Source organism: Neophocaena asiaeorientalis, unplaced genomic scaffold, assembly GCF_003031525.2.
Source record: "Neophocaena asiaeorientalis asiaeorientalis breed wild unplaced genomic scaffold, Neophocaena_asiaeorientalis_V1.1 scaffold85, whole genome shotgun sequence".
NCBI classification, from domain to species: domain Eukaryota; kingdom Metazoa; phylum Chordata; class Mammalia; order Artiodactyla; family Phocoenidae; genus Neophocaena; species Neophocaena asiaeorientalis.
This window is the reverse complement of record NW_020174301.1, coordinates 1,512,491-1,522,845: the sequence shown is the minus strand read 5'-3', so window position 1 is coordinate 1,522,845 and position 10,355 is coordinate 1,512,491.

Here is a 10,355-nt window from a genome sequence, read left to right as displayed (position 1 = left end):
TTTTAACTTTTCTATCTATGGCATATATTACTTTATAGTGAAAACTAGCCATGTTTTTTACTTTAAAAGACAGAAAGTGGATTATAAGAGTAATAATAATAATAATTACAACAACAATAATAGTAAACTAACATCTACTGAGCGTTTACTGGGTATCTGGCACTGTGCTAGGCACTTTACTTCTTTAAAAGAAAAAAATCCTCATGGCAATCCTGTGAGGTGGACATTATAAATGTCTCTATCTTATTTTATATTTTTATTTTTTTGGCCACGCGGCTTGTGGGATCCTAGCTCCCCAACCAGGGATTGAATCCGTGCCCCACCCACAATGGAAGCGCTGAGTCCCAACCACTGGACCACTAGGGAATTCCCTTAATGTCTCTATTTTACAAAAGCTCTGAGATGTTAGGCATTTCCGGGACATTGAGTTTTTTGGTATCCAGGCTCCAAAGCCCCCTGACATATGCAGGACTTGCCCTTGTGTGTCGGCTTGGAGGAAGGAAGCACCCTACCTCCTACCACTGAGGACCAAGGGCAAATCCTCCCCCTTCCAGCTTCCTGGCAATACGTGTGGGCACATGACCTGAGGCTTGGGCCCTGAGCCCTGGCGTGCTAGAGAGTTAGAACTCTGTTCGCTGTGGTGTCTGGTTGCGGTGACATCGGCGTCCTCAGTAGATGCTTCCCGGCCAAAGGGTGGTTTGTGCCTTCTGCTGCTCTGGGCCTTGAGCACTGCCTTAATTTCTGCTCCTTTCCCAAGACTACCCCTGTTGAATCCCTGCCAGTTCTACTGCATTGGATTCCCTTTTTTTTTTTTTTTAAGATCGTCCAGGTCCATCTCTGTGGCTTGTTACTAAGAGTTCTGACTGATACTGGTGATTTTCCAGCAATCTCAGAGCAAATGGTGGAAACAGGACTGTAACCCAGATCTGTCCATCCAGAGCCCAAGCATTTAACTAATCCTTTTGTGTTGTCCACTCTTCCCCAGAGTATGATAAACATTTCCTGAACTCCTAGAAAACAAACCGGAAACATCAGCTTGAAATTTTTCTCAGAAATTGGCGGCCCACCACCCACTCGACTGCCGTGGGAGCCTGGCAACCCAATCGGTGAAGGGCAGGAAGCCAGAGACAAAAGCCAGGTCAGGGTGGAGCCAACTCTTGCCTCCAGTGACTGGGGCGCATGGGATTGGGGAGGAGAGGAAGCAGAGGCATCTCAGGCCTCACTGGCACTTCCTGGCTGGTGCCAGAGGACTGACTCAGCGTACAGTGTCCTCATCCTGGAGGCCTTCTTTGACCTTTGGAGAATGCGAGAGGAACCCCTAGTTTGGCCCTTATGGCACCTTGCATCTTCCTCTCCCACACCAGGTTGATGACTTATTTACATGTCTACCCCCATGCAACTGTGACCTTCTAGAGAGCAAGGACAGGGTCTTTCCCACCCTGAACTCCTCTTGCCTGGCACATCAGTGTTATTGGAATGAATGAGAGAATAAGTGAATGAAGGGCTCTCCCCACCCCTATGCTAAGCAATGGGAAATCTTGAACCCTGGGACTTTTCCAAGTCATCTTGGTGAAAGAGAACAGCCATGGGCTTTGGAGTTGACAAATCTTGTTTTACAACCTGACTCTCGGGCTTCCCTGGTGGCGCAGTGGTTGAGAGTCCGCCTGCCAATTTAGGGGACACAGGTTTGTGCCCCGGTATGGGAAGATCCTGCAGATGCTGCAGAGTGGCTGGGCCCGTGAGCCATGGCCGCTGAGCCTGCGCTTCCAGAGCCTGTGCTCCGCAACGGGAGAGGCCACAGCAGTGAGAGGCCCGCGTACCGCAAAAAAAGAAAACAAAAATAAACCCTGACTCTCTTACCTATAAGCAGATTCTTCCTTAACCTTTCTGGACCTCAGTTGCCTCATCTGCAGGATGGGAACAGTGCCTAAATTCTCACATTGAATGATTGGGCAGATAGGAAAAGCGGTTGGCACACATTAAGTCCTCAGTCTCAGCTAGCTCGCTTCCTCCTCCCAACGCTTCATTCTGACTTGCTTCTTTCTCCCTGCCCCTCACTTGAGTAAATGCCCAACGATAGGCAAAAGGTTAAATAAACTATGGCATACCAAAAATATAAAATGTTAGGCAGTCGATAAAAACGTTGTTTAACCAATAATTTTTAACGGAATAGAAAATGCTCATGTATTCATGTGAAGTGAAGATAAGGCTAAATTATTCAATACCGTGTGACCTCAGCCATGTAAAATGAACGTGCATATACACGCTGGGACATGCAATAGGCAATTTCTGGAAGGATACTCAAGAAACTCTTAACAGTAGTTTCCTCTTGGGTAGGAATAGAAAGTTAGGATAGACTTCAACTTTTCACTTTATAACCTCTGTCTTATTTTTTATATATAAAATAATATATATGCAATATATAATTTTATGTATATATATTTGCCATGATTATATATTAATTTTTAGATAAAAGCCAGAAAACCTAGAAAGAATAGAAAGGAAGTATAACAAGATTTCAGCAGTGGTTATTTGGGGAGTTGTGGAATTAGGGATTACTAAAATAATTCTCCCTTTTATATTTTTCTATATTTTCCAAGTGTTCTTTGATGAGCATACAGTTCCTCTATAATCAGAATTAAGGCAAACGTCAATTGGAGTAGCTCCCCTGGGGTAGGGGGAAGAAGCAGGACGAGCAGGTGACTGTGTCCAAAGGGCCAAGGGAGCGTGAGGTGTATCTGGGCAGAGGTAGTTGCAGTTTTGGAGCCATGTGGTTCCTGCTGAGTCAGCTAACTAGTTGTTTGGCCCCAGCTTGCTGGTGGAGGCAGGAAATCCTCCCACTCCGGCCCTGGTTTACACTTAGTCATCCTCTGGGAAAGCAGGGTAGGGGTGGGAGCAGGAGGTTAGTTGGGAGCCTCCATCTGCTCTGGGAGCCTTCCAGGCAGAGAAATCCCCCAAAGACGTCTAAGACCTAGGCATCCTATCCACCTCACAATTGCCACCTTGGGGTAGGCAGCAGCTGGGAGCGAGCAGGGAGGGTTGAGGGAGGGGTACTCGGACTATGGCCCTCTGGCCTTTGGCAGGCAGACTGCATCCTCCTGTGAATATTAATTACCATTTGTCCAGGGCTTTTAGATTCCCCAGATGAAAGACGCAGCAGAAGGAGTGTCACGATGAATATGTATTTACGGTATTGACTTTCATCCCAAACATCCATCATGACAGTCATGTGTCTCTCTCCTAACCTCCCACTGCCCTGACATCATAGCCTCAAAGCACAGAAGTTGAGCATCAGTATCAAATGATGCTGAAGGGGAGGAGGGAAGGGCAGGGGCAGCTGATCCCCCACAATCCTGCATTTCAGATGGGTAAACTGAGGTTCTCCATTCCCCCACAGGTTAAAGGGAAGAAATTATGATGAAGCCTATGAAACTGAGGAAGGAAGCCTTGGAGAGAGGGGCTATGGATTCCCCTGGACCAGAGTCCAGGATTCTGCCCCTCTTGTGGATTGAGGAATGGGAGGAATCCCAGAACTCTCTGGCTCAGAGCATGCAACGCCAAGCAGCTTCATCCCTAGATGCACAAAGTAGATGGAGTTTATTCCAACTTCTAATTCCTCTAGTAAACTGATTCACTTCTTTTTTGATTGCTTCTGAACACTTGACCACAGCTTAATTCTGTCATCTTCTGGCTCTGTGAATTTTGGAGGGGGAAACTCTTTGGTTTTCTGGACTCTTCTCATTCTGTCTTTCCTTCTTTATTTTATACAAGATGATTGATCTGTAAAGCTACTTAATGTGTTTCTGGGCAGATGTACAGAGCAAATCCAATGGAGAGAGGATCATGAAGGGGCCAGCCCCTCCCTCAAGGAGACACATTCTTGTAGGAGAGTCAGTCCTTTGCTTATGAGACATTTAAACAATCTAAGAGAGCAGGCAGGCAGAGAAAAGGCCTGAGCCCTGAGAAGAGCAGGATAGTTGTGGACAAGAGAACTCAGGAGACTTTCCCAGGACCCAAGTATGGAGGTGCAAAGGGACACAGCCTAAGTGGAGACAATGAAGAGCCCACTGAGGCCAGAATGGAAGGTTCATGTGAGAATGTGGGCAGGCAGATGCGCAGGCTGGGGGAGATTGTGAAGGCCCTTGAACGTCAAGCTAAAGAATTAGGATTTTGTCCACAGGGCAGTGGGAACCCACTGAATGTTTCTGAGCCAGAGAATGATACAAGGCAGAGTTTAATAAAAGGTTAAACATTTTCACCAGGAGGAGAATCTTAACATCTGAGTCAGCAGCCCTACCGTGAAATCCACCATCTCTCTCCTCAGTCCAGTCCCTGAATTCTATTTCAGCTAATGACACACAAGCACAAATGTCACCTCCCCTGGTTGCTCTCTGACACACTACCCAGTGTTATTTTCTTCATAGCACTTATCACCCTTGGAAATGATCTTGTTTATATACTTGTTTACTTCCTTTCTCTCTGTTGTTCATGGAATGTACAAAATGGGGTAGATGGGCGATTGTTATCTGTTTTGTTTGCTGCTTCATTTCTATCAACTATGACAGTACCAGGCTGGTGTCAGAGGCTCAATGTGTATTTGTGGAATGAATGAGTAGATGGATTGACAAATACATTAATGGCACACTATTTTCTCAGTCACCCCGTCCCCACACCCCATGGTGATTCTTGACTCAGCCTTCTTCGTCCTCTGCAGAATCCAGTCATTCATTCCCATGTCTATGAATATTATCTCTGCATCCCTCCCTGCCCTCCCCCTACCCCTCTGCATTTATGCCTGGACCCTCCCAGACAATTCTAAGCTTCTTCAGGACAGAGGCTCCTCCCCCTCATTTCCTCCATGGGGGTAAGCACAGGGCCTGGGCAATGACAGTTCCCACTGGTCCAGTCTTTACAGTTTTCCAAGGGTTTTTCGCATGATCCTGGTATACCTCGGGCAGGTTCAGACTCAAACCTCAGCCCTCAACTCTAAACCACACACTTATTCAGTTATTCTGATTTATGCATAATTTATGATGAGTGAATGAATGAATGAACAAACGAGTGAATGAAAGCTGGAAGTGCTCAAGATCAGTTGTAGAGGGAGAAACTAAAATTGGGAAGACCTGTTGAGGAAAATGTTGGTCCCCAACATACTGACACAAAAGGAGAGAGACTGGAGGTTGGGGATAAGGGGGATAGCCAAAAGCTGGGGCTAGAAAGGGCTCACTCCCCAGAGGTTAGATGACTTGGTCCCATGTGTCAAGAATCCCCTCCTCCATCGTCTTGTTTTTTAAAACGGAAAGACATGTAGCCAACCTGGGAGAAGACACCAGAGAAGAAGTTAAAGGAGCAGGGGATTCTGAGTCCAAAGGAGATATAACTTATTGGTTTGTGAGCTACTGTGTTTGTAAGTAATAAGTATTAAAAATATAAGCAATTCCATTGGACAAAAATATATAAAGAAAAAATAAACTGAAAATCACCAGTTATTTCACCATCCAGAAAAAGTCATCCTAAATTTTGATACACATCTGTTCAGACTATATAAATGGAAATATCAATATAAATATTACATTTATATAAATCTATTATATATACTTATAATTTTATTATATATATTGTATATATATTTTACACATACAAGTATACACACACTTTAAAAAAAATAAAATGGGATACATACAGTTGTGTAAACCTGCTTTTTGTTAATTTAATAATATGTAGTGAACACAAAAGAGATTTTATAAGCCCAAAGGGCAGTTTGATAACCTTTGGGATAAACAGGAAACCAGAGAAGATATAAGAGCATGAAGTGAGTAGTTAAGCTCTGGGTTTTGATAAATATTATTAAAGTAAATAAATCTTAGATGTCCTGCCAGGTTAAGTAAATTATTAGCTCTCTATCAGCAAGGCCACTAAGTCATAGACTCATAGGATGTTGGTATTTGAAGGAGCCTTTGAGTTGATCTAATTCAACCCCCTTCCCTTAGGTATTAAGAAACTCCAAGCCCTGGGACATTAACTAATGTGCCTAAAGAGACATGACTGGTGAGCCACAGAGCAGGAGTGAGAACGGAGTGCCCTGACTCCCAGTCCAGTGCTCTGGCCATTAAACCACACAGGTCAACAGTGTGCATGCTCAGGCACTGATGTGCAGAATGGGACAGGGGAGATGAGGCCCCAAACCCAGTAGTTCTCCAGGTGTATAACACCAATGGAGGGGTGTGTGTGTGTGTGTGTGTGTGTGTGTGTGTGTGTGTGTGTGTTAAGAGGGCAGCAAAGTGTCCCCAGGCAGGTCAGCAGCTTTGATGAAATAAACAAATTATTTGAAAGACATAAACAACCGAAGTTCACTCAAGAAGAAAAAAGTGGGGCTTCCCTGGTGGCACAGTGGTTGAGAGTCCGCCTGTCGATGCAGGGGATATGGGTTCATCCCCCGGTCCGGGAGGATCCCACATGCCATGGAGCGGCTGGGCCTGTGAGCCATGGCCGCTGAGGCTGTGCGTCTGGAGTCTGTGCTCCACAACGGGAGAGGCCACAACAGTGAGAGGCCTGTGTACAGCAAAAAAAAAAAGAAAAAAAAAAAATACAGGCGGCATACAACCTGCCCATATTAAGTGCTTTTTTAAAGGTCTTTTTAAAGGCCCTAAGCAGGCTTCCCTGGTGGCACAATGGTTAAGAATCCCCCTGCCAACGCAGGGGAAACGGGTTCGATCCCTGGTCCAGGAAGATCCCACATGCCGCAGAGCAACTAAGCCCGTGCGCCACAACTACTGAAGCCTGCGTGTCTAGAGCCCGAGCTCTGCAACAAGAGAAGCCACCTCAATGAGAAGCCCACGCACGATAACGAGTGCAATGAGAAGCACTCGCCGCAACTAGAGAAAGTCCACGCGCAGCAAGGAAGACCCAACGCAGCCAAAGATAAATAAATAAATAAATCTATAAAAAAATAAATAAAGGTCCTAAGCAGTTAGATTACCAAGGGTCTGGCAGCTATGCTTCCTGATTCTAAGTCTACTATTCTTTTCCTCGTGGGCTGGAGATAAACTGTTTTCGCCTTCCTACCTTAGAGATATATTTGAGGCTTCACTCTCTGGGAGGTTTAGTCCTCTCAAGCAGCACATTTTCTCCTAGCTGCTGGAGAAGCCCAGGATGAAAAGCGTAGGGATGCTTCAAGGGTCTATTTTAAACTACCACCTAGTGGCTTCTAGGTTTCTATAAACTTTGTAAGTGAATGGGGGTGGATGTGTGTGGCAGGAAGGGATCTGACCTGCTACTATAAATAAATACTACCATGATTTTAAATTTAGGTACCCTAATTGATAATGTGAGGGCACTCACCGGAGGTGGGACAAGAAGGGTAGGGTTGAGTTTTCCTGTGCCCAGGCTATCTGGTCATCTCCAGGGCCGCCTTATTGAATACTCAGTCTTTGGGCATTAATTAAATTCTTTAGTGGCAAGTTAGTCCAGTGTGTGGCAGGATCTCCACCCCTTCTAGCTGAAACTGCTTCATCCACAGTCCTTGCTCAGGGATTCTGAGCTAGGCAGCTCTCTGGAGTTAGAGGAAACTGATTGGTGCCAGGGTGGACACCTGACCCAAGGGTGTCCATAGGCTGACCAGTGACCAATGAGGTGATGTGGTGACATGGGCTCTGACCAATATGGTAGCAGTAATTAAATCTAGGAAACCTGCTTCCTTTAGGACTGGGGAGGGATTCAAAAGTGGGACCTGGGGTTAACAGGCTTATGAGCTTATGTGCAGAGGACAGCATGGGCTTTGAGAGAGATGGAAAGAGCAGCTTCTGGTTCTGACAGCTTTTCATTCCTAACTTGTCATTCATTCACTCCTTCACTCAACCAATACTTATTGAACACCTACTATAAATCAGGCCCTGTGCTAGATTCCTCTTGAAATTCAATATAATCTTTGCTCTCCTGCTGCTTCTAGTCTGATGACAAACATTAATAAAATAATCACAGGTAAATGAATAATTCTTAAACTTTGGTGAAATGTGAAGAAAAGATATAGATAGGGAGCTTTGAAAGATTGAACAGGGACGTCTGACCTAGTCTGGGAGCCTGAGAAGGCTTCCCTGGAGAGGTGAATTTTGAGCTGAGAAGTGAAGGACAAATAGGAGTTATTTAGTTGAAGGGTGAATTTAGGGGAGAAATGTGCTCCAGGCAGAGGAGCCAGAATGTGAAAAGAGGCAGGAGGGAGCATGGCTTGTTGAAAGGAGCTTGTCATAAATCCACTGTAACTGGAGTGGAGTGTAACTGGGCATTAAATGCCATTCATGTCTATACACAAAAGGTTGTGGTTTTTTTGGTTTTTTTTTTTTTTTTTTGCTGTACACGGGCCTCTCACTGTTGTGGCCTGTCCCGCTGCGGAGCACAGGCTCCGGACGCACAGGCTCAGCAGCCATGGCTCACGGGCCCAGCCGCTCGGCGGCATGTGGGATCTTCCCGGACCGGGGCACGAACCCGTGTCCCCTTTATCAGCAGGTGGACTCTCAACCACTGCACCACCAGGGAAGCCCAAGGTTGTGTTTTTTCTAATGTGGCCTGAGGAGACTCTCTTCCTTGAAGACAAAAGCCCAATGGACAAAAGTACCTACTCTATACCCCAGGTGCTCAGAGGGGTACAGGATCAATGAAATAGTTTCATCCCAGGCTCCACCATTTACTAGCTGTGTGATCTTGGGCAAGTTACCTAATATCTCTGAGGCTCAGTTTATGCATCTGGAAATGGAGACAATAAAATCATTTGTACTGTGTTGTGTTGAGGATTAAAGAGATGATGCCTGTGTGCATGCCTAGTTTGACTTGGGGCACATAGTAGGTGCTTAATGCACACTTTTGATATTAGCCAAATGACTGAGAAAGGACCATGGCTCAATAAGAACTCACTTCTTTTTTTTTTTTAATTTATATATATTTTTTATTTTTATTTTTTACGGTATGCGGGCCTCTCACTGTCACGGCCTCTCCCGTTGCGGAGCACAGGCTCCGGACGTGCAGGCCCAGCAGCCATGGCCCACGGGCCCAGCCGCTCCATGGCATGTGGGATCCCCCTGGACCGGGGCACGAACCCGTATCCCCTGCACCAGCAGGCGGACTCTCAACCACTGCGCCACCAGGGAAGCCAGAACTCACTTCTTTTTGCACACTGTTGGGGGGGTGGAGGTGGGGCAAGACTAATACAGTGTTCAAGACAAGGTAGTAAACAATGCAAGAGAACCTGAGGGATGAGCCAAGGCAGGGGTCAGATGGTTAGCACAGGGAAACACAGCCATGTCCACAGGCTGGCATATCTGGGAGCTTGGGCATGAAGCATCCTGGGGCCAGAAGGGAGAGGATGGAGCTGGAGCCAAGAAGAGGGGAGCTGGGGAAGGGGATTGTGTGGGGCTGGGGACATGGGTCCACCCTGGGAGGCCAGCTCCACTCTAGGACAGAAAGTCCAGTGGACAGTCATCAGTACTTATGAAGCTCTCTTTCCCCACTGAATCCCAGGTTCTAGCAGGCGCTCAGTGTTAAACGGATGGACGGATGACGGTTATCTAGGCACAGAGTCACATCCATCACATGCAGTGTGTGAGGGTTGGGAGCATCTGTGCTGTGGCTTTGAGCAATCTGTCCATCTGGTCCAGGGCTCCCCCCATAGAAAGTCACCAGCAGCAGAATATAGGGTCTCACTGCCAGAGATTCTAAGACATGGAGCCAGGCCCTAGTCATGGGGTTTGGGTTCTGGACAGGGTTTATTCCAGAAAGAATACAAAACTTGGTAGATTTACTGAGAAGGTGAAGATTTATACAGTCCCATGGATAAATCCTTCAGAGTGAGATGGAGAGTAGCAACACCGAGGATGTACTGGCTTCTCTCTACGTTCATATCACCTCATTCTATAAATGCACTGTGGTATGTTTAATATTTATTACCCAAGTGTTGTTCTTTTTTAAAAGTCACTGTGGAAATGGAAGTAAAGAAAAATAAAGTTGGGAAATTTTAATGGAAACCAGGTAGAGTTGATACCCAAAATATATGCCGTAAGGTCCTATAAAATTGCCAGAGGTAGGCTAAAAATTTGGTTCTGAGCTGTCTCCTTGCCTGAGCAAAGAGGGAGACAGGGGTGGTCACCAACTTTGCGGTGTTCAGAAGAGAAACCACCAGCAACTCAGTGAGAGGCAGCCTTTCAGGGTATTGAGATCTGGGGTGCTTTCTCCCTGGGTCCTCACACAAAGGAGAGCCATGGGTACACAGGGCTCCTGCGAGCACATTGGTGTGAGCTGCTTTTACATTTCCTACCCCTAGGTCAGGCCTAGCTCAGGAGCTAGGGTAGACCTGAGGAGCTCACCCA